The sequence below is a fragment of the Vidua chalybeata genome, chromosome 4 (genome assembly GCF_026979565.1).
Source record: "Vidua chalybeata isolate OUT-0048 chromosome 4, bVidCha1 merged haplotype, whole genome shotgun sequence".
In the NCBI taxonomy this organism is placed as follows: Eukaryota; Metazoa; Chordata; class Aves; order Passeriformes; family Viduidae; genus Vidua; species Vidua chalybeata.
The window spans coordinates 62385820-62405730 of NC_071533.1; positions in this window are offsets into that span (position 1 = coordinate 62385820).

Here is a 19911-nt window from a genome sequence, read left to right on the forward strand (position 1 = left end):
CCTTAAGCTGATATATAAATGTAGGTTCTGATCTCGCAGTATATCCTAAGTGGAGGCAGAAGTCAACACTTTTCAGTTGTGGTGTCAGTATTCCCACAAGACCATGCTGGCGGGGCTTCACTACCTTGATCTGCTATATAAAATTTCTGTGGGAGTTCCTGTGCTCTGCAGTTCATGACCTGAAATCTCTGCTCACACTGAAGTTGAATTTCCCTGAGAGAGTATTGAGCAATAATCAGATAAGGACCTCTGTGTGTAGAAACGTTTTTACAGTAATGCTACCTCTGTAGTGCAGTTTGTCATGCTTTTATGATGGAGAACAGGATCAGGGTGCACACGTGGTGGGGGGAGTAGGCAAGCAGTGTAATAATTAACATCTAGCAGACCTAAATTCTTTCTAAGTTGCTGCAAAGCAGCTGTTAAAAGGATTAAAACAAGGAAGAAAAGAGCACAGTTGTTTCAGACAAATAAGTGCACTAATGTCTTCCAAAGTTTATGGTGAATTTGAGGTAGGCAAGAAAATGGAGAATGGAATGAAATGTCAGGGATCAAAATGGGTTTCATTGGCAGAGAAAGCTGGGTTTTTTTTGTCTCCCTCTTTTTTTTACATCTAGCATTCTCAGGGAAAAAAAGCAAAACCAAAAACAAACAAACAAAAAAAAAACAACAACAAAAAAAAAACCCAAACAACAACAAAAAAAAAACACCAAAAAAAAAAAAAGAAAACAAACAACCAAACAACAACAACAAAAAAAAAAACATGGAGCAAAGAGAATTAATTATCTTGAAATATCCATAATTGCATAATTGTAACCCAGCTCTCATAGCTACACCACCTTTCTCTTTACACTTCATGATCAGTAAAGATATCCTTCCACCTCTGTGCCCCAGGCCCAAAGAAACCATATAAAGTTGTTTTACCAATTTCAGCTAATTCCCAACCCTCTCATTAGGAATTCATTAGGAATTTCTAATGTCTTGTCTTTTCTGATGTACATTTTCCCTTTCCACCTTATGCTCTTGTGTAACAATTTTGGTTGCTTTAAAGGAATTTATTTTGTCTACTCAAGCTCCTATATTGCTTTTTTTATCTTACTGCACAGACACAGCTACAAGCATCAGCTACAAGGTCACAGCAGAAGCATCAGATTATAGGATCAAAGTGTGTCTGATGAGATTTTGAACATGAGATGCCATAGAGGGAGATGGAAACTAGGGGTTAGTAGCTGAGACTGTTGCTCTTCTTGCCAGTGTTGGGGGTTTATTCTACAGAATCAAAGTTAGAAAATGAATGAACTCCTCAGCTTTGCTGATAATTATTTTCCTTCCTGAAGAAGTTGTAGACTGTATTTTACACCACCTAAAAGTCTCTCAGATTGCTTATCCTGTGCAACAATGCTCACAGGGACAGAGGGAAGAAGAAATTAATACCATTAAATAAAAGGTTTGCTAGATAATTTATTGTTACTCTTACTTATATTCCTTATTATATTTAAAAAATGATGAGAAATTTCTAACTGCATTTGATGCAATATGCAAATAAATAAATATTGCAAATGATGCAAATAATTTCTGCCCCTTTGCTCTTCAGGTGCTCTTTTGTGGGGTAATGGGCTGTTTGCCCCAGTGCAGAGGAGGCATCCTCATCTAGATTCAGAATTCCTGCCTCTATGAATCAGATTTTCAGTTGCCTCCACTCCTCTTATCAGTAAAGACAAAGGTGGAAAGAAATCAAGGAGAAACGAGTTTTCAGCAATGGAGAAGCTTAAGTACCCCTTTGACTGATGATTACAGAGTGAGACCTCTGAGAACAAACACTATTTTCAAAAAGCTTTTGAAAAAGAGCAGATTTTAGTCCTTACAACACAATAGAACTGTATTGAACACATGAAGGATGATCATACTAAACCAATTCCCTCTCGGAATGCCAACTTTCCTGAAGGTATTTAGAAGACAAATAACAATATAAATGAACTATTTTTTTATTCATGCAGATGAATGGAGTCCATGCTTATGAATTCTTGAGGAAAATGAATAAAGACAATTTCATGCTGGCTCCTTGGCATAATAATAAAACAGAAGGTCTGTATTCCTGTACTGAAAAGGGATATGACTATTCCTGAAATCCAGAGTCCTCTCTTCAACCTGTCAGACCTATTTTCCGTATTCTCGCTGTGCTGGGAATGCTCATTTTTAACACACCTTGGGCTTTGTGCTCTCCTCGAAGTGACATCTCTGGTTAAATGGAGTGGCAGGATTAATACACAGTTGGAATTCAGAATATTTGCTGAATCTGGACTTTATAATAACATGGCATGGAATCTCATTTCAGAAATGAATTAAAAAGGAGTAGGATAACTACACTTTCAAGTAGGCTGGCAAGCAGACAAGGGACCATAAATCAAGGTTAATGATAATGGCTATGTTCCAGCTTGGAAGGGAAGATGAACATAAGAAGTATTACAAGAATTGGTGCTAGGCCCAGCTTTACTAAAAGCCATTATTTATCATGTTAATGGAAACTAAGAAACACTGAAGTCAGACCTTGCCAAAATCTACAGAAGAGGGAGAAGAGATCTTGCCTAGCTTCATCTATCTGAGTCCTACTTGCTGAGAACATTTCAGTTTTCTAAATTTTCTTGAAAAGAAAAGAAGATAACATTCTTCAAAAAGGGGAAAAGTTAAGAAGAAGGATGTACTGTCTAGAAGCACCTTTCCACAGATTTAGGAAAAGTCCAGATGACCATAGTAGTCACATCACTGAAGTATTTTCAGGATGAATAAATGCTATTAAATGTGGAAAAAGGTTACATTATGTTCTCCACCGGATTTTATTTGGAATTAGATATATAGCTGGAGAAAGATATTTTGAAATCTTGGTATCAATGTAAAAATTTTAACACAAATCAAGAAGTAAGAAAACGTCTTTTAATGTTGAAGAGTTCCAGAATCCAGAATTTTGTGCTTCATATGTAAATTTCAGATAGGTATTAAATAATTTAATTAAAATTAAAAAATGCATGTTGAATTTGAAGAGTTAACAGCATTTAATGAGGAATCCATGGGTTAGTTAAAAAAAAGCATTGGAAGACCAAAAAAAGGGGGTTTTTTTCCAAATTATGACTATGAGACAGAAGAAAACCTGCTAAAAGTATTTATTAAAGATGAAAACAGCAAGAGTGATAGTCCAAGGGGCATGAGTAAGGAGAATGAACTCAGTGTAACATTAAGCTGAAAATTAAAACTATTGCTTGATACTACATTTCTTCTGGCTCAGAGTTTGGTTTTGCCAAAAAGAAGATGGAAGTGAAATAACATTGGAGTTGTGCTATTGAAATTGTTGATTTGGTTATTTTTAATTGGTTTTACAAAACAATGAGTGCACACTGTAGAGAGTGTGTTCCTATGCTACCAATGTTGTGGGCAAATCAGAAATGAAATGAAATATGGATGTGGCCCACTAAACTCAGAATAAAAGATTTTCTATTGATGGTACTTTCAAGTTTTGATAACACTCAAGGAAAACTGAATGAGACAGAAGAAGCAATGAAATCAACTCTCTAATTTAGTGGTTGGGCTGTTTCCCTGAAAGCTGCAAACACACTCTTCTAATTTTACTGCCTTTCGCAGTTTTGCATCCTATTTCTACCGTATCCATAGTAATTGGACAGGTTGTTTAAACAGGTCTTACAGCAAGGACTGGAACATGAGTCTGCCCTCATACTTTAAACTGAAAATAGAAGGATTATCCCTTGGCCTAGTGAATCTTTTATAACTCCAGCGAAAGCTGGCTGTCTAGAAGGGTGCATGAAGTCATCCTCCAAAAGTTCAATGTTTAGATCCCATTCCTAGGACATGTGAATTTGATATTCCTTAGGCTAAGAAAACAACTAGAAAGAGGTGTTTCACAGGCTGCATGAGTGCTCTGCCCACTGCGTTAACAGATGACAAAAAAACACTACAACTGCCAAAACCTTTGCTGGCATTTCCATGAAGAATCTTACTCAGTAGACATGCTGAAAAAACCTGGAATATATAAGAGAGGTAGGAGAATAATCATAGACTTCTGATGATGTGCTGGGCTTTTCTGTGTTGTCCCTGCTAGAGCTTACGTTGCTGATACTGACTGGGTGCTTAACTTGCTGGTGAAAATGGAGACATTGAGGGGCTACCATTTTGCAGTTGCACAGCCTGTGTCACACATCTGACTTTTTATTGGTGATTCTGAAAAACATAATGTGCTGACAGCAGGATCTGCTTGGGAATTCACTGGAAAAGAATGGTCACAAAGACAATAAAATCGCCAGAGCTGATTTTCAGGAAGCAGGAGTGGAGGATTGGTGTCTCTGCAGGCTGCCTATTTGCACTACATCACCTGTGTTATTAATCCTGAAAACCTTGTCACTGTCTGGAAACTATTTGCTTTGACTATGTTCAGGACTTCCGGACCCCATTTCTACCTGGCCCAAAGCAATTCCCTACACTGCAGGTAGTCCATTAAACACCACACAATTCCTGTTTAGGGTTTTTAAAAAATAGCTTTTTGCTTTTTGCACCTCTATTTGGATTTTTATTGACTGACCGTAGTAGACTATTATGTCACTTGCTCTGTAAAAATGCACAAGCCATGAATGACATCAGTGTCAGAGATAAAAAGGAAAGGCCAAGGTCTGCAAAGGAGCTTAAGGTACTTAAATCCAAAACATAGAGCCTTGGATTTTTTCATACCTTTCAAATAAATGGAAATCCCATCAGTGAACATGTCTAGATGTCTACATTTCTGGTGTTGGAAATATGGATTTCTTTCAAAATCCTGATTGCAGATCAGTATCTAAATCCTCTTAGGGCTCTTAAGCTCCACACATTTTGTCAGTCTTCCTCATGATGTCCCTGTCCCCTGGGGCATACTCTCAGGATGTGTCCCAGTTCTGCCTGGAGAAAAGCTGGGAGAACAAGGTAAAATCTCTAGTCTTTGACAATGCAATGATCAAGACACTCCGTGCACAAAAGTTTTTCCTGTGTCTAGTTTGGCCCAGATGTTTTTCCTGGGATTGTTTTTTCATATAGGTCAGTGAAACCTCTCCTGTCTGTAGCTGCCCTCAGCCTTTAGTGAGCACCTTCCACAGAAGAATAAAGTGCATGTCTGAGTGCCCATCAGTCTGTCAGGTGGGGATCTGAACCACGGGGTTGTTGGTGCACAGACTGACTTTTGTTCTCTTGAGGTTTCTCAATGCATAATTTCACTGTGCAGAAGCTGCTGAATAATCACTGGGTGGTGGAGCAAAGTGGTGAAAAGTCTCTCTGTTTTCATTGGTAAGGCACTGTTCCCAGTTTATGGGCAATACAAACCTGGCTCCACTGCCTATATGAGTGCTGCAATTGAGTGGATGTTTGGTGGTGAGGGAGATTTGCATCTTTCCTTTGTGAGAAAACTGCTGGGCTAAGATGGGGTCTTATTCAAGGCGAAAGTCATCCTGGGTCTTAAGAAAGGGTATCAAACCCTTGCATTTTCAGGGATGTGACAAGCAATCCATACAACAGTGATGGAATGGAAAGCAGAAGATCTGGCCTAGGTTCTCTAAAATTTAGGAAGTTTTAGATCATGGCACTGAGCAGGAACCCTAACCACAAGCACAGGTGCTATGCTAGGCCGAGTTAAAGTACCCACACAATAACTTGTGGTGCAGAAAAATATTGAGTGTCTCAGTAGGCTCCAATAGGCCATGGCTTTAAGGATCACGAGAAATGGACGCCTGGGTGGCAAACACATGAAAACCATCTGGAACATCATCAAAAGGGTTTTCTTTTTTTTAATTAGGTGTACCTGTATCACAGGTCAGTCCAAGATGGATGTTTAAAAAGCTCTTGTGCAGCTCAGATTGCACGCAATAGCTTCAAAATGCAGCAAGCAGCCTTGCCATTGTCTGCAGGGTGTGTTCAAAGTTGGGCTGAAGAAGTGGGAATCGAAACAGCATTCTTAGGGTGGGTGGATCCCTTGTCACCAGCTTTTGGCAAGGTAGCTGCTGTGTCAAGGCTGTACCTGCCTTCAAGTCTGCATTTTGAGACACTGTGTTCTTGTCTCAGATCTTCAGATATCCCTGATGTTTCATGTCATTATTAATGGTAAGAAATAAAAGACAGAGGTATTTTATTTCTATTAAAAAACCTGCTGTCTAGCTCAAACCAGATCCTTGATGCTTTGAACACTCTCTAATATCTACCTGGACTACAGCTAAAATAAAAATCCATTTGCTTCTCTTTAAGTAATGCACTCAAATATGGTCTCTGCAAAATGCAATTTCCATCTAATGCTTGAACTAGACCTCATGAAATAAGATGCTGAGAAAGATTTACGAGTCACTGAAGCTCAAGCTAATGTGCTGATAGCTGTGGAATTTCAGATGTTTAAATAAAAAGTACTCACAGCTGCAGCAGGAGTTTCCTAATTTGCCAAAAACCCTTAGAAAATAACCCTTCAAAATAGTAAGTACAGGTTTACACTAAATATGCACACTTAATTTTTATACAATTTTAAATGGTGCTTGCAAACAATTAAAAATAATTGTGGAATCATCTTTATTTGTAAAAATACTTCTGAGGGCGAAACAAGCAAGCAAGAGGAGATGGACCTTTCTGTCAGCTCTGTCCCTGGGAATTCTCCTAAATGCACACACCTGATGGCACCTACTCTGCAGAATAGCTGCTAAAACCTCGAGAGTCCTCTGGGAAGGCTTTTACTGAGTTACCCTCCATTGAGACTTTCCTTGGCTTCTAAGCACAGCATAAAGAGCATAACAGACCAGCTCCTGCCTTGAATAATCATTTAAACGATTCAGTGATGTTAAGTTAATATTTTACTTAGCTAAAGGCTGCATCACCAATTTCATTATTAAAAATAATGGAGGATTTGATGCAATGGAAAGCTGATTTACAAATATGTCACGCGCCAAATCCAACTTTTCAAGGTTTCTTGGTTCGCTTAATGTTATTTCAAGATGTCAAATGGACCATACACTACATTTTCTGCAGGAAAGATAGAATGCAACCCATTTTTATATGTTTCATCCTTATAGTAAGTGTTCAGAAGAAGGATAAAAGCCATTTGAGAAAATAGGCAGTGCCTATAATCATGTAGCTGGGATTGTTTAAGAGTATTATTATTTTTCCAGTGTATATATGTTGGCATAATGCTGCTTTGGATACAGTTATGAATGTATATTAATAAAAACTTTTCTACCAGTATAATTCCTTGCCTGGCCAAAATCAGCTACACAAGTATAAGCATATGTATTTAAGCACAACTGTGTTTATACCATTACTAGCTGCAGTTGAAGCCTCTTGTACAGGCAAACCCAAGCCCTTCAACTCTTCAGAATACACCAAAATGGCACCAGCCTTGATGTTTAAAAGTTTGACCCTCTTTTGTAAACAAATTATAAATCACTTTACTCCTCTGTGTTTGGGGAATAGTCCTTGAGTGAGCATGTTTAAAGAGATGTCGTGCTTCCAACTGAGGCATTGGAAACATTTGAATTTTTTTGCGGTGTCTTTTCAAAACCAGTTGCATCAAGCGTGCCAAGTGTTTGATGTTGGTTTTCTGACAGGAGAACTTAGAAAGGTATTGTTTGGGCAGATTTTGGATAACACAAACGTTTCTATGCTTTGATGAATCCTTGATGTTGTAGTACTTTAGAGGAAAGATGACAACAACATCAAACTTCAGTCAAGGCCCTTCTATTACATTTCAGTTATATATAGTCAGAATTCAAGCTTCAGGGTAATCATAGAATTCTAGAATGGTTTGGGTTGGAAGGCACCTCAAAGATCATCTAATTCCAATCCCCTGCCACAGATAGGGACACCTCCTACTAGATCAGGTTATTCAGAGCCCCATCCAGCCTGGATGTGAACATATCCAGGCGATGGGCAACCTGTCCCAGTGTCTCACCACCCTCACAGTGAAGAATTTCTTACTTTTATCCAATCCAATCCAATCCAATCCAATCCAATCCAATCCAATCCAATCCAATCCTCTCTTTCAGTTTAAAGCCATCCCAACTGTCCTATCGCTACATGACCTTGTCAAAAGCCCCTCTCCAGCTTTCCTTTATCCCCTTGAGGCACTGGAAGCTGCCCTAAGGTCTCCCTGGAGCTTTCTCCTCTTTGGGCTGAACAATTCCAGCTCTCCAGACTGTCTTCATAGGAGACATGCCCCAGCCCTCTGATCACAACCTGGACATGGGCTGGCTGCCTCACATGTGGGCTTTTGGTGAGCACCAGCCTACAAGAGAGCATTGTTAACCCAGGATACTTCTGTACTAATACATGGACTTAATTTAGGACCAGAAGTGTCAGTTTCACGTCCAAATGATTAAAAATATGCAGGGAAGAGATGCAACACAGAGACATTTCTGAACAATCTGTTGACTGAGTTGGTTGCCTCTCCATCCATTATATTATTCTCAACTCAGATGATCCATTATTAGTGGAAGCTGGCTAATTATTATTAGGGGAAGCTGGCTGTGAATGCATTGAGTGGTGAAGAAATGCATCTTTTAAAGCTGTAGGAATTTCACTCTTCATATAGAAAATGATCTTACTTCTGCTCTTATAAGTGGACATAAGTTAGATGTAAATCCAATTAATTGGTTTTTAATATGTTGATCATTGGAGAAGGCAATGCTATTCAATGCTTGACCCAAAGTTCATTGAAGTTGGCAGATGTTGCTCTGCCGTTGAAGTTGGCAGATGTTGCTCAGCCGTTTTTCACGGGCTGTTTCTCCAGCCTCTTAGTAAATCTGTATTTGCAATGCCTCAGCTTCCATGATTCATTGTATTGCTCAAACTTCACACTCTGAGATAGCATGAATGTGTGGTATCAGTTTAAGGAGAATAAGAATGGCTAGAGAATTGTTCCAAGGACATTTGGGACCACATTAAATGAGGTTATGTATTTTCAGTTCATCTTTCTGCAGCCAGTCAGTGCGTGTCATTCCGAGAAGACACAGCTGAATTAGGATGATTTCCAGCTCACTGTAGGTTTTTGGGAATTCGCTGCAACAAATGAATACTCAGTCTCTCCTAGGAGAAGGAGCCTACTAGACATCACTGGGTGTGTGAAAGAAATATCTTCCAAGGGATCAGCAACATCAGATGCTATTTGATCAGTGATAAAACAAGACACAGGCAATTCAGAGCAGGCAGTAAATTTTGTACTTTGCAAAACAAATGTCTTCGCAAGTGTGAACTCAGCATTTAATCAAAGCTTGTGGTCACAAGAAAACTGTCGGTTTTGTTTTCCCTTATTCCTTCTTTTTTCTTGTGAGTTGCTTTTATTAACATTGTCTTTGATATTTCCTAGAAACTCTCCTCATTTTCTTGCTATTTTTAAGAGATATGCTGCTGCAAAAGTATTGCTGTGCAAAGTGCTCCAGTGTCAAAACTCTCTTTGTTTTCAATGTTTTAAAAACAGTTCTATATTTAAATATTCTCTAGCATTGAAGAGAATAACTAAGCCATTTTCTTTATGGTTCATACTGAACCATATGTGTGTCACACAGTGCTGTATAGGATTTCATATTTTATTCACTAATTTAGTTTGAGAGAGTAGCTGTTTGATGTGCAGCTATTTCAAGCCAATTCTACTTTCAAAAATCCTTCTAATCAAATTGGATAATCTCCTGATATAAATATTTCATTTTAAAAATCCTCACACTTGTGATAATTTTTTATTCCGTATTGTAGCTTTCAAACTATTCTTCCATGCATGAAGAAACTGATGTTACTCTCATTATATACACAAAGACATTAACATTTATCTCTACCTTCTAGTCAGCTTGTGTAAACATATTTCAGTATAATTAACTAGTTTAATATTTGTGACTGAGTTTGGACATATGGCAATGCTGTGTCTGCTCCTGTCTGTACCTCTTGATAGAGTAGCTAATTAGAGGCACAAATTTCAGATTTCCTAATGAATTTACCAATCTTTGGCCATAGCAAGGAGGGAAGGGTGGCCTTGCTTGTCTCTGAGGGGCTGGGGTGCAGCCTCTGGGGACCCCAGCTGTGCAGGCATCACCCTGCTACTTCAGGACATCACCCTTGTGTCCAGGACAGCGCTGGAGATGGCCAGGGTTGGGCTGGCACCACAGGGGGGCTCGTGGTGGGTGACACGGTGCCAGTGCCACAGCCAGGCTCCAGCAGTCACTGCAGTCCTCACACACAGCCTGGCCTGGCAGAGCACTGCACCAAGGACACTGCAACCTGCTGTCACCCCACCCAGGTGCATCACCTGCACTTGTGTCCTCAGCACAGGCACTTTTCAAAGGCTCAACTCAGAGATGGCATTTAAAGAATTGTTGGAGGGAAGGAAGGCTGAGGCAAAATTGGCCTTTTATGTCATATCCTAATGATTACAAATTGGGCTAAAAATGAGGAAAGTTGGGTGATTTTCTCTTTTTTTTTCCTTTTTTTTTTCTCTTTTCTTTTTCTTTCATTTTTTAAATTTTTTTGGGGATTTTATATTATTCCTGCAGCCTAGGAGGGCTCCTGGCTGAGCTTTGCCTCCTGCCATTGTGTTGAGGCAAGCATGGCTGTGCAAGTGAGAGGCTTTACAGAGAAAGTGAGCTACCAGTAAAACGTAGCTTCTTCCAGGATTAACAGCAGCTAAATGAGAGTTTTCCACATCACACTTAAAAACTTAGATTACTATTCAATTATAGCTGACTTTTTTGGAGTTAGCCTTTAACCCCTCTGCGTCTTTTTCCTTTCTATTGAGGATATGTACCTCCCCCCTTGTACCTCAAAGAAGGGATTAATATCTGTCTTATATTACCTCATCCCTTCCATCTTTCCACCAGTAGATGATTGCTCCTGGGAGAAGTACTTAGGATTTTGTGTGGTCCAGTTTTGAAAGACTTTGGACACGAGAAACAGCCTCTTTCCTTATGGCATGGTTTCACATCCTACTTCGTTCAAGTGGTGTAAATTGTATTCCAGTTTAAATTTTCGTTTTTCCTAACTTCATCCTGTGAGAGCCTATTTAATTATAGCAACAACTAAGCCAATTCTCATTCAGCCAAAATGGTGCTGGCTCAGTCTCACTCCCCCTGAGCTTGGAGAAGCACCATGCATGTGACAGAGTGGCAAAGCAAAGACACTCCCCTAATAGTGTGCTGTGGGTTTGCTGAGACCTGACCCCTCACACCTTGGCAGGAGCCTGAGGGAAGGTGAACAGCCTGGGCCCACATCTCCACTGCCCATCCAGATTTTCCATCTGTTTGATTCCTTTTTTCTACAACCTGCTAAAAATGTCAATTTTTCTATTTAAAATAAAATGAACCCCTCTATTTTTCAGCCCATTGTTATTTACCACAAGTGGGACTGAATCATGTTTCTGCATTTCCCCTCTCTTTTTCACTTCCTGAATCCAGGCTATTGGCAAATTTGAAATGGTCTGTGTCAGACAGCAGGGCACATGGAATATATGCTGAACATTTTGAATGGGGTCTAGAAAGAAATTTAGCATTTGTTAGAAGATGGAAACACTTTTGTTTCTGATGTGCAATTAAGGAATTACAAATCTTTCAAGAAAATCCAAATAGGATAAAAAATTTCAACAGCTTAATACCTCTAGTAACATCCAGGCCTGGCATTTAAATTAAGGATCTCTCTCTTTCAAGGAGTGATCCATTGCCACAAAACAGCATTTAATGCCATTTGCACACTTAGAAAATCCACTCCTTCTGCTCTATCAAGGATTCATGTACCCTTTTCTCCTACCCTTCCCAAAAGCAGGGAAAGGGCTGCTTAAGTAAGAGAAGTTGTAAGAGAAGTTGTTTAACGTGAGTTGGACAAGTTTGGATTTTTTTCAGAGCAATTCCTAGTGCAGCAGCTGTGAGGGTCTTGTCAAAACATCAGCCTAAATCATTTACTTGCTGTCCCTTTGCCATTCCTTTATTTGTGAGCAAACTAAAAATAGAGATGAATTATGGAGCTCCAAGTAACTACACTGAGTGTAGCATTTGAGATGAGGGTGTATGTTTAACAAGAAATGTTTTATAATTGAAATAGAAATAGTAGGAGCTAAATATAGACTTCTAAATTCATTTGGACTCTGGGGTTGGCAGTTTTATCTTTATGGTATTTGTATGATTTCCTTATTTGAACCAGCATGAAGTGGTTTTATTTTTTGTTTTTCAGACTACAAACATTTTGATGATCTAACATTTTTGGTACACATCAGCATGAAATATCTGGCAAGTACAAGTCAAATTTTAAAATCAGATTTTTTCCCCTTAGACAAAGTTCCTATGATGAAATCAAACTGGGCAGTAGTGACCCACTCAAAGGGTGACAGAGGAAAATAATAACTTTTTTTGCCAAATCTATTATTTTTGTTTAATTTTGATTAACAGGTCTAAGGTGATGATTCTTTCACTCTATTTGTAGAGAGACATGAGTTACTTCCTCCCACACTGATGCCAAGTCAGAAGGGCTGAGACAACTGAGTCTACTGTGCACAATTAATTGCTGCCATGCCAATCTAGGAAGTCCTCTTCTGTGATTTCCCCCTTGAAAAGCTCCTGAAGAAGTCACTGCACCACATTGTGGATGTTCTCTAAATTCTCCTGGGCAAGTGGGAAGCAGTCTTCTTTCCTGTAGGGCAGATGTTGCCTGGTCAATGAAAAGCAAAAGCACATTGGGTTGTCATTGCCCATGGATACCTGGCTGTGTTGGGCAGTACAGGGTAATAAAAATCAAGGTTTCTTAGTCCTTAAATTGCCCAGTAAATGGGCAGTAAAACATCATGAATAGTCTCCTCACCCAGCTGTAGCTGCCTATAAGACAGGAGCTGGGTCTCAGTTCATTGTCTCCCTCTAAGAGTGGGAGAAGGAGGATTAATCCCATCCTAACACAGGATTAGCACTGCCCATTGGAAGTGTGCCACTCTAGTGGATACTGGAAAAGCCTAGATGCCAGTTTGGAGTCAAAGAATCCTATTCAAAGAACAAAATTAACTCAAAGATCAATGTGGGCTAATAAATAACTTGAAAGTATCCCTGTAGAAGAGATTTTATACAACGTTTTCTTTCTATTACAAATTATTTGGCTAAAGATACCCACACTGCCTCAGTTCAATCTCAGTAGAAATAAACAAAATATATTTTATTATATTTTGTTTTATATATTTTGTTTACTTATTTATATAAAAATATATTTAAAACAGCAATTACTGAATAACAGGATATAACTTCCCACCACATCCTATTTCTGGCTGCAGGCCTTTTGAAAATGCACCAGCATCCCGGTGGCAGAAGGACATTGTTGACTGAGCTCTCTGGTGACAGAGCTTTCCAACAACAGCAACTCTCATCTTCACCTCTCCATCAGGGCTGCCAGGGGGTGAGTTCAGAATTAAGTCAGGAGGGGCAAAGACATCACTGCATCATCTTTCAGCCCTCCGAAAAAAACAAAGAGCACATACTTGGCAGCACTTTAATTTCTATGGTTACTTATGAATAACAGCACAGCTGGGGAACTGTTGCTACAACCCACTAGCAGAGATCATTTAAGAGGTCACACTTAAGCAGATCCATTTTAAAAAGCACTGTTTTTTCCAGAGATAATAAAACTGAGGACTGTAAGTTGTACTCTTTATGTTGCTGTCAAGTGAACTACCCTGCTAGTCATAAATTCGCCCTCATTGTTTCAAAAGCAATAGGAGGAAGGATGGCTCTTTATTTAAGACACCAACTAGGACTGATAATTTCTGGACAAAATCTTGACCAGGAACATGATTCACTTGGATTTTGTCAGTCACAGATGTTGATGTCTCCCATGCTAATGCAGGCTAGTGCCTCTTGCAGCTTGGAGAGGCTTTCTGGCTGGGGAGACCTGCATCAGGGCTTCACTTTCTACCAAGGGGACAGTAACACAATTTGCCAGCAAAGTCGAGGAAAAATAATTGAGTAACCATGAATCAGAATGATTTGGGAGCTCTGACACAGACTTCCTGTACAACCTGGGTGAAATGGCTGGTTTATGCTTTCAGTTTTGATCTTTATTTTGTTTCTTAGTTATCAGGGCGACAATCATGAAGCCCTGGTAACTTCATTGCAATAAAATATATCTTTAATTGGTGCAACAGACTTTAAAAACCTTTTGGCCAAGGAAAGGTTATTGCTTTGTTTTTCACAGTGTCCAAATCAGGAGGGAAGCAAAGGCAAAATTCACCCTTATTTTGTCTGCCATGCACTTACTGTGGTCTCCTCTGAAGCAAATTCATTCCTGAACAGCTGAGTATAAGGACTTTAAGTACACATTTTACTTTTATAAATTCAAAAAGGCAGCATGTCATCAGGGAATGGAAAACCTGTTATTTTACATGTTTATGGGTAGACTTTTAAAGGACACTATTACAAATATAAAATAATTATTATACTTAGAGAATCATAAATCAAAGAATGGTTTGGTTTGGGAAGGACCTTAAAGATCATCTTGTCCCACCCCCCCTACCATGGGCAGGGATGTCACCCACTGGATCAGGTTTCTGCATTAATGCACTGGGCCTGTGAGTCAACCCACAGAAATGCACTGCTGTGTCAATGCAAATATTGTCTTTTGACATTTTATTCAATGGAATGCAGGATTAGTGTCGGAAAAGACAAATGAAATCCATGTAAGTCCTTCTTCAAGACTCTTCTTTTTACACACTGTCCCTACACACACTGGAATAAGCACATCATCCCAAACAAAGCCACTGACATCAGTAGAGTTTCACCTGGGATAGATTTGGCTTACTTTTGCTAATTGCATCATTACCCTCAAGCTACACTGAACAATTCATTAGTGGCAGACAGCTGAATTTCTAAATGTGTGTGTAACCTAACTCTAACCAACAGCACAGTAGAAACTACTCTCAGTAGCTCCTCTGGGCAACCAAGGACACCACGAAATTGAATAAATAAATATAAACAAAGAAAGTTTTTCAATCTGCTTCCCATCTGGAGTGCTGGCTATTTTTCCAGCTCTTAAACGGAGGTACTTTTGTGCTCTATTAAGACTATCCTCTACTTTTTGCCATCTCTGATGACCCCAGTGAATTTAAGAGCATTTCTATAGATTAGAGATTGCCCTTTTCAGCACTACTAAAGAATAAGCCAATCTACCTTGAGTTGTTAAATTTTGAAAATTCCTGCTTCAATCTTTTTTTTTTTTTTTGTATGTTATTGTCTAAGTGAAAGGTCAAAGCACTATTTTGAATTTTCCTAAATTTTTCTCACCTATTTTCACCTATGTGTTAAATTACTACAAATAATGAGGAATTGCTGGGCATGGCTCCCAGCTGAGTGGGGCTGAGCTGCCAGAGCAGTGGCAGGGCTGGGGTGACACTGCAGCTCCTAGGGCCATTCCCCACAGTGGTGTCCTCATGCTGCTGCCCTGTCCTGGAGCACAGGTGAGCTTAGTGGGAGAGCTTGCCCTGTGCCTGCTGGCCTGACAGCCTTTCTGAACCTGCTTATTTTTTTCCAGCAGAGACTTAACCTCAGAGTCTGCTGAGACACCTTTCACTGACAGGTACACACTGTGGTCCTTCTTCACTTTTGCCTCTAACACCACTTAAAGAGGAACAGTGTTGCTTCATCCCTCTTGTGTTAGACTCTGGATAAACAGGATGTTTCCTACAGAACTTGCAGTTTGACTGATGTGTCTAATACCCAGCGTAGGACTTAAATAAATATCCCCCATCCAATCTTAGCTGTTGGCTAAAGTTTCATTTCTTGAGACACAAAAAGTTACCTAATCTAAAATGTCATGGTTCTTGTCCTCTTTCTCGGTCTCTTACTCATGGTCATACTTCTTCTCAGTAACAGTGCTTCAGGAGGAGAGGGATCACTCCATCAGTGGGATACTCTCCTTTCTCCCTGTGATGGCTGGAAATGGCAGAGGCTGTATGTAGATACTCATAGGCTTGTTTCTGGATCTCACCAGAGCTGGTTGGGTGCAAGTGCAGCAGACCTGGGGACATGTGAAATAGACCTAGAGGATGTGCCCTAACATTCCAGTCTGGAAATAAATAACTTTTTAGTGTCTGCAGAAAATGTGGTTCATCTCACCCCACCCCAGATCTCTGAAATAGCTGTTATGAGCTGTACCCTGCAGGACCCTGCTTGTTGTATTCAGTGATTATAAGGGCATTCTAGATGATCACCTCAGCTGCACCTTCAATAGATATGTAAGGCCAGGAGACGCTGGTTCAGACACCAATCCCCTGCTGGATGTAGGTCTGGGTGGGGGCTGCTCAGCTCATCACTTGATGAAGTATCACAGATCATATCACAGATACTATCTACAGAGGAAAAACGTGAGATCAAATCTTCTGTTTCTCCTACATGTCTCTCTCCATCCTGATGTATTCAGCACCCTTTGGCCAATGTCCAGCCTGCAGACTGAGCCCAAGTTTTCCTTACAGCCTGCCTGACTTGTATATGAGGAAGTCCCAGAATCAGCATTTTCAAGTTTTTCAAGAGCTGAGGTTGTGCCCAGAGAAGTACACTGGGGACTGCATTTGTGAATATTCCTGGTAGATGCTGACTAACGTGCACCTGCTGCTCAAACAGGTCCCTGCCAACATCCTGGCTGTGGTCTGGGTTTTCTGTTGTCTCAGAAGTGCTGACTCATCAGAGCCTCTCCCATTATATGCTGGAGCATATCATGCTTTGTTCTGGAGTTTCTCCAGACCTTATCATCTCTAATAGCATAGGGTTCCCAGGAAAACAAATCATTCTTCATGAATGACCTCATAAGACAAGCACTTAATTGTCCTCCACCTCTGGTGAGCTACAAAAGTTCCATGTAAATAAAGGAGCTGAATCATCTTTTTCACAAATGTTTAACTTGACCCAGTCTATAAAAAAGGATAAGAGTAGAAAAAGATTTTTATAAACATACTGTACATGTCCAATTTGTCCTGCTTTAGCCAAGTGTAACGAAGAAGTAGAGAGGTGTTGATCAATACTTTGTAGAAAGCTTGTTCCTTATCTATCTATCTATCTATCTATCTATCTATCTATCCATCCATTCATCCATCTAATCTATTTATCTAATATCAATGTGTTCATGCTTTCCTTATATCTACAAGGCTGGTTAGCAATTAAGTTTTGGGATAAAAAAAAGTCCATTAAGGCCTAAATTAAGGAGACAGCACTTTAAAACTTAGCTGAGACCATGAGCAAGTAAGTTTGAAGGCAGCTACTGCCCAGCCAAGTACTGTAAATCCCTAGCAAAAATTCATAACAAACTCTCTGGTGCAGCTTTATCACCAAATGTTGTGTCTTCATTTAATTTAATTAAGACACATTTAATTGTGTCTTAATTTAATTAGTGGAGTAAATTACAAGTAGAACTTTATTTGTCTCTTCATTTCTCTACGTCTTTATTTCTTTGCTTTAGCTCTCTAAAGAATATGATTGTGCAAAAGAAGCAACAGCAGTGGCAGTTTCTTACTTCCTCTGATTTCAGGAGTAAAGACAAAAAACAACCTCTGATGCTTCACCTCCTGCCTGTCCATTCAAACCAGCTGCTACAAATCCAGCCATTTTAATACTTATCTGCATTTAATACCTCTTTGCTAATTTAAGCTCTCAAGCAGCAATTAAGATGATTAATGAAATGGACAACCCAATGTCAAATTAACCTTCCTTTTAAACCCAGAAAATGTCCAGTGTGGTGAATATAAACTGATAGCACTGTCAGTTGCAGTAACTGGTGAGGCCCTGGTCAGAAGTCCTGGTCACTGAGGATGTGGTGCAGTTGACCACACTCCTCCTTCTCAGCTTCAGCCAAAGACATCACAGAAGTTTTTGTCCTGGGTTTTTGTGGAGCACAGAAGGAGCTGGGATCCATGCAGCAAGCCTAAACTTCTACTGCTGAGCTGCAGCTCTGCTTCTGACAGCTTGGGATGCATCCAGGCCTGGTTTCAACTTGCTCCAGTCAGAAGCGAGTGGTGAAGGCACTTCCCAGGGAAGTGCAGGTCATGCTGAGAAGGGAGCTCAATGCTCCCTTTGCCTCTCCTGAATCAGTCACCTCCTTGCTGGCAGCATGGTTATAAAGGCTCAGCCTTACCCACAGAGAGGGGCTGTAGATTCTGCACTCTCCTGGGTGCTCATCATCATCATCCCGAATTGGACTCAGCAGCTGCAGAGAGGAGCAGGGCTCTAGATACACCTGTCTGCAGCATGCCTCCTGTCACCAGGTCCTGCACCTCTCTTGTTCACAGTATATACACCTGCTTATACTTGTGCTCTTGCATTTTTGACCCATAGTTATGCCATGCAGTTTTGAGTAATGTATTACAGTGAGTTTGTTTAGCACTTCAAAAACAAAGTCAAAATGAATATTGGTACATTTAAAAGGTGCATTGGACAGTTTGGGTTGGGACAGCAAATGGTTGTCCCACTTTAAGTAGATTTCTTGCTATAATTATTTAATGAAAATAGATTTAAGTTGTTGGGTGAAATGGCTAGAAGATTTTAGGGACCATTTAACAATTATGTACAGTCCAAGCAGATAAGCAGAACAGAAACGGAGCTCTTCAAAACTCAAGGAATCATAGCATGGAGCAATGGTAATTTGACACAGAGTTTACACAATACATTTCATTTATTCTTAACAGAACAATAATTGAAAACTGACATAGCCCCTTAAATAAACCAGTGACAGCTGGGAAATCAGCAGATTGGCCCTTTGTGCCTGTTTATAGTAGATTTTGGCAGCAAGATAGTTGATGTAGTCTCTATAGGATGCAGCTATTATATCTTCCAGATGTGCTTGACCTTTATCTTGGATAAAAAGCATCTTGCCATAGAAACTATCAATTTATGTACTCTTAGCCCAAGTCATCAGCTCCTTCAAGATGCTGAAAAACCCCTCTTGCAATGATAATGCTTCCACTGCCATTCAGTACAGACATCTAACTTGTGAGTGCCCAGATTTTTCAAACGTGAGTACATAATTTAGATCAATGTGCCTGTAGAACTTCTGATATGAGGAAGATCTGTAACAGAATAAGGGTTGCTCAGTGCTTGCAGAAGGACATTTGGGAGGTCCTTCCTTTGCTAGCTGCTCACACTGGGTGGAAGCAGAAAGAAAAATGGCAATGGCTTCTTCACAGGTTGCATTATTATTTGTTTATGTGCACAGGGTGATGCTACCGTTGTCTTTAGTGCTTTGTGCTTTAGTGCTTTAGTGCTTTTAGGCACTTCAAACACAGTGCCCAGGGAAGAGCTGAGCTGCAGACAGCTTAAAGCTCACCTGCCAGGCAGTGGAGAAGGGCACAGGCCACCTCATACCCTCTGACTCAAGGGGACAATAGCACACCTGTGGCAATGTTAATTGTCCCACTAGCAAAACCCCTGAGCCAGGAAAGGAAAAAAGAAGCCTCTGGCTGTAAATGCACTTGAGCCAAAGGAAGATTTTCAGTATGTTGATTTGATTCAAATTTTGTGTCAAAAACTACAGCAGCACTCGGAGTGGCACATGGGCAGATTGAATGTCAGACATCAGTGTTCATGGGGAGTGGAATAGGAGAAACAGGTAGAGTTTTGTGGGACAAGAGGGAACCTGTGGGAACCCTGGGCTTGGCTTGGAGGCACAGAGGAGAGGTTGAGAGCACCACATCATCTTGAAAAGAGGGCTTATTTTGATGGAAAATAAAGCAAGGCAATGTCAAGTGTATTGAACTTGCTGTCACATACTCAAGCCTCTGGGCTAGTAGTTGAAGTGTTACTACCTGCCTGCCAGTGGTTTTTGTGGCATCTGCTAACCCTATGGTGACTGAATTTCTTGCTTTTCTATTTCATATAGGTCAGGCATGAGAACTCCTGAAACAGAACACAGGTTCAGTACAGGAAT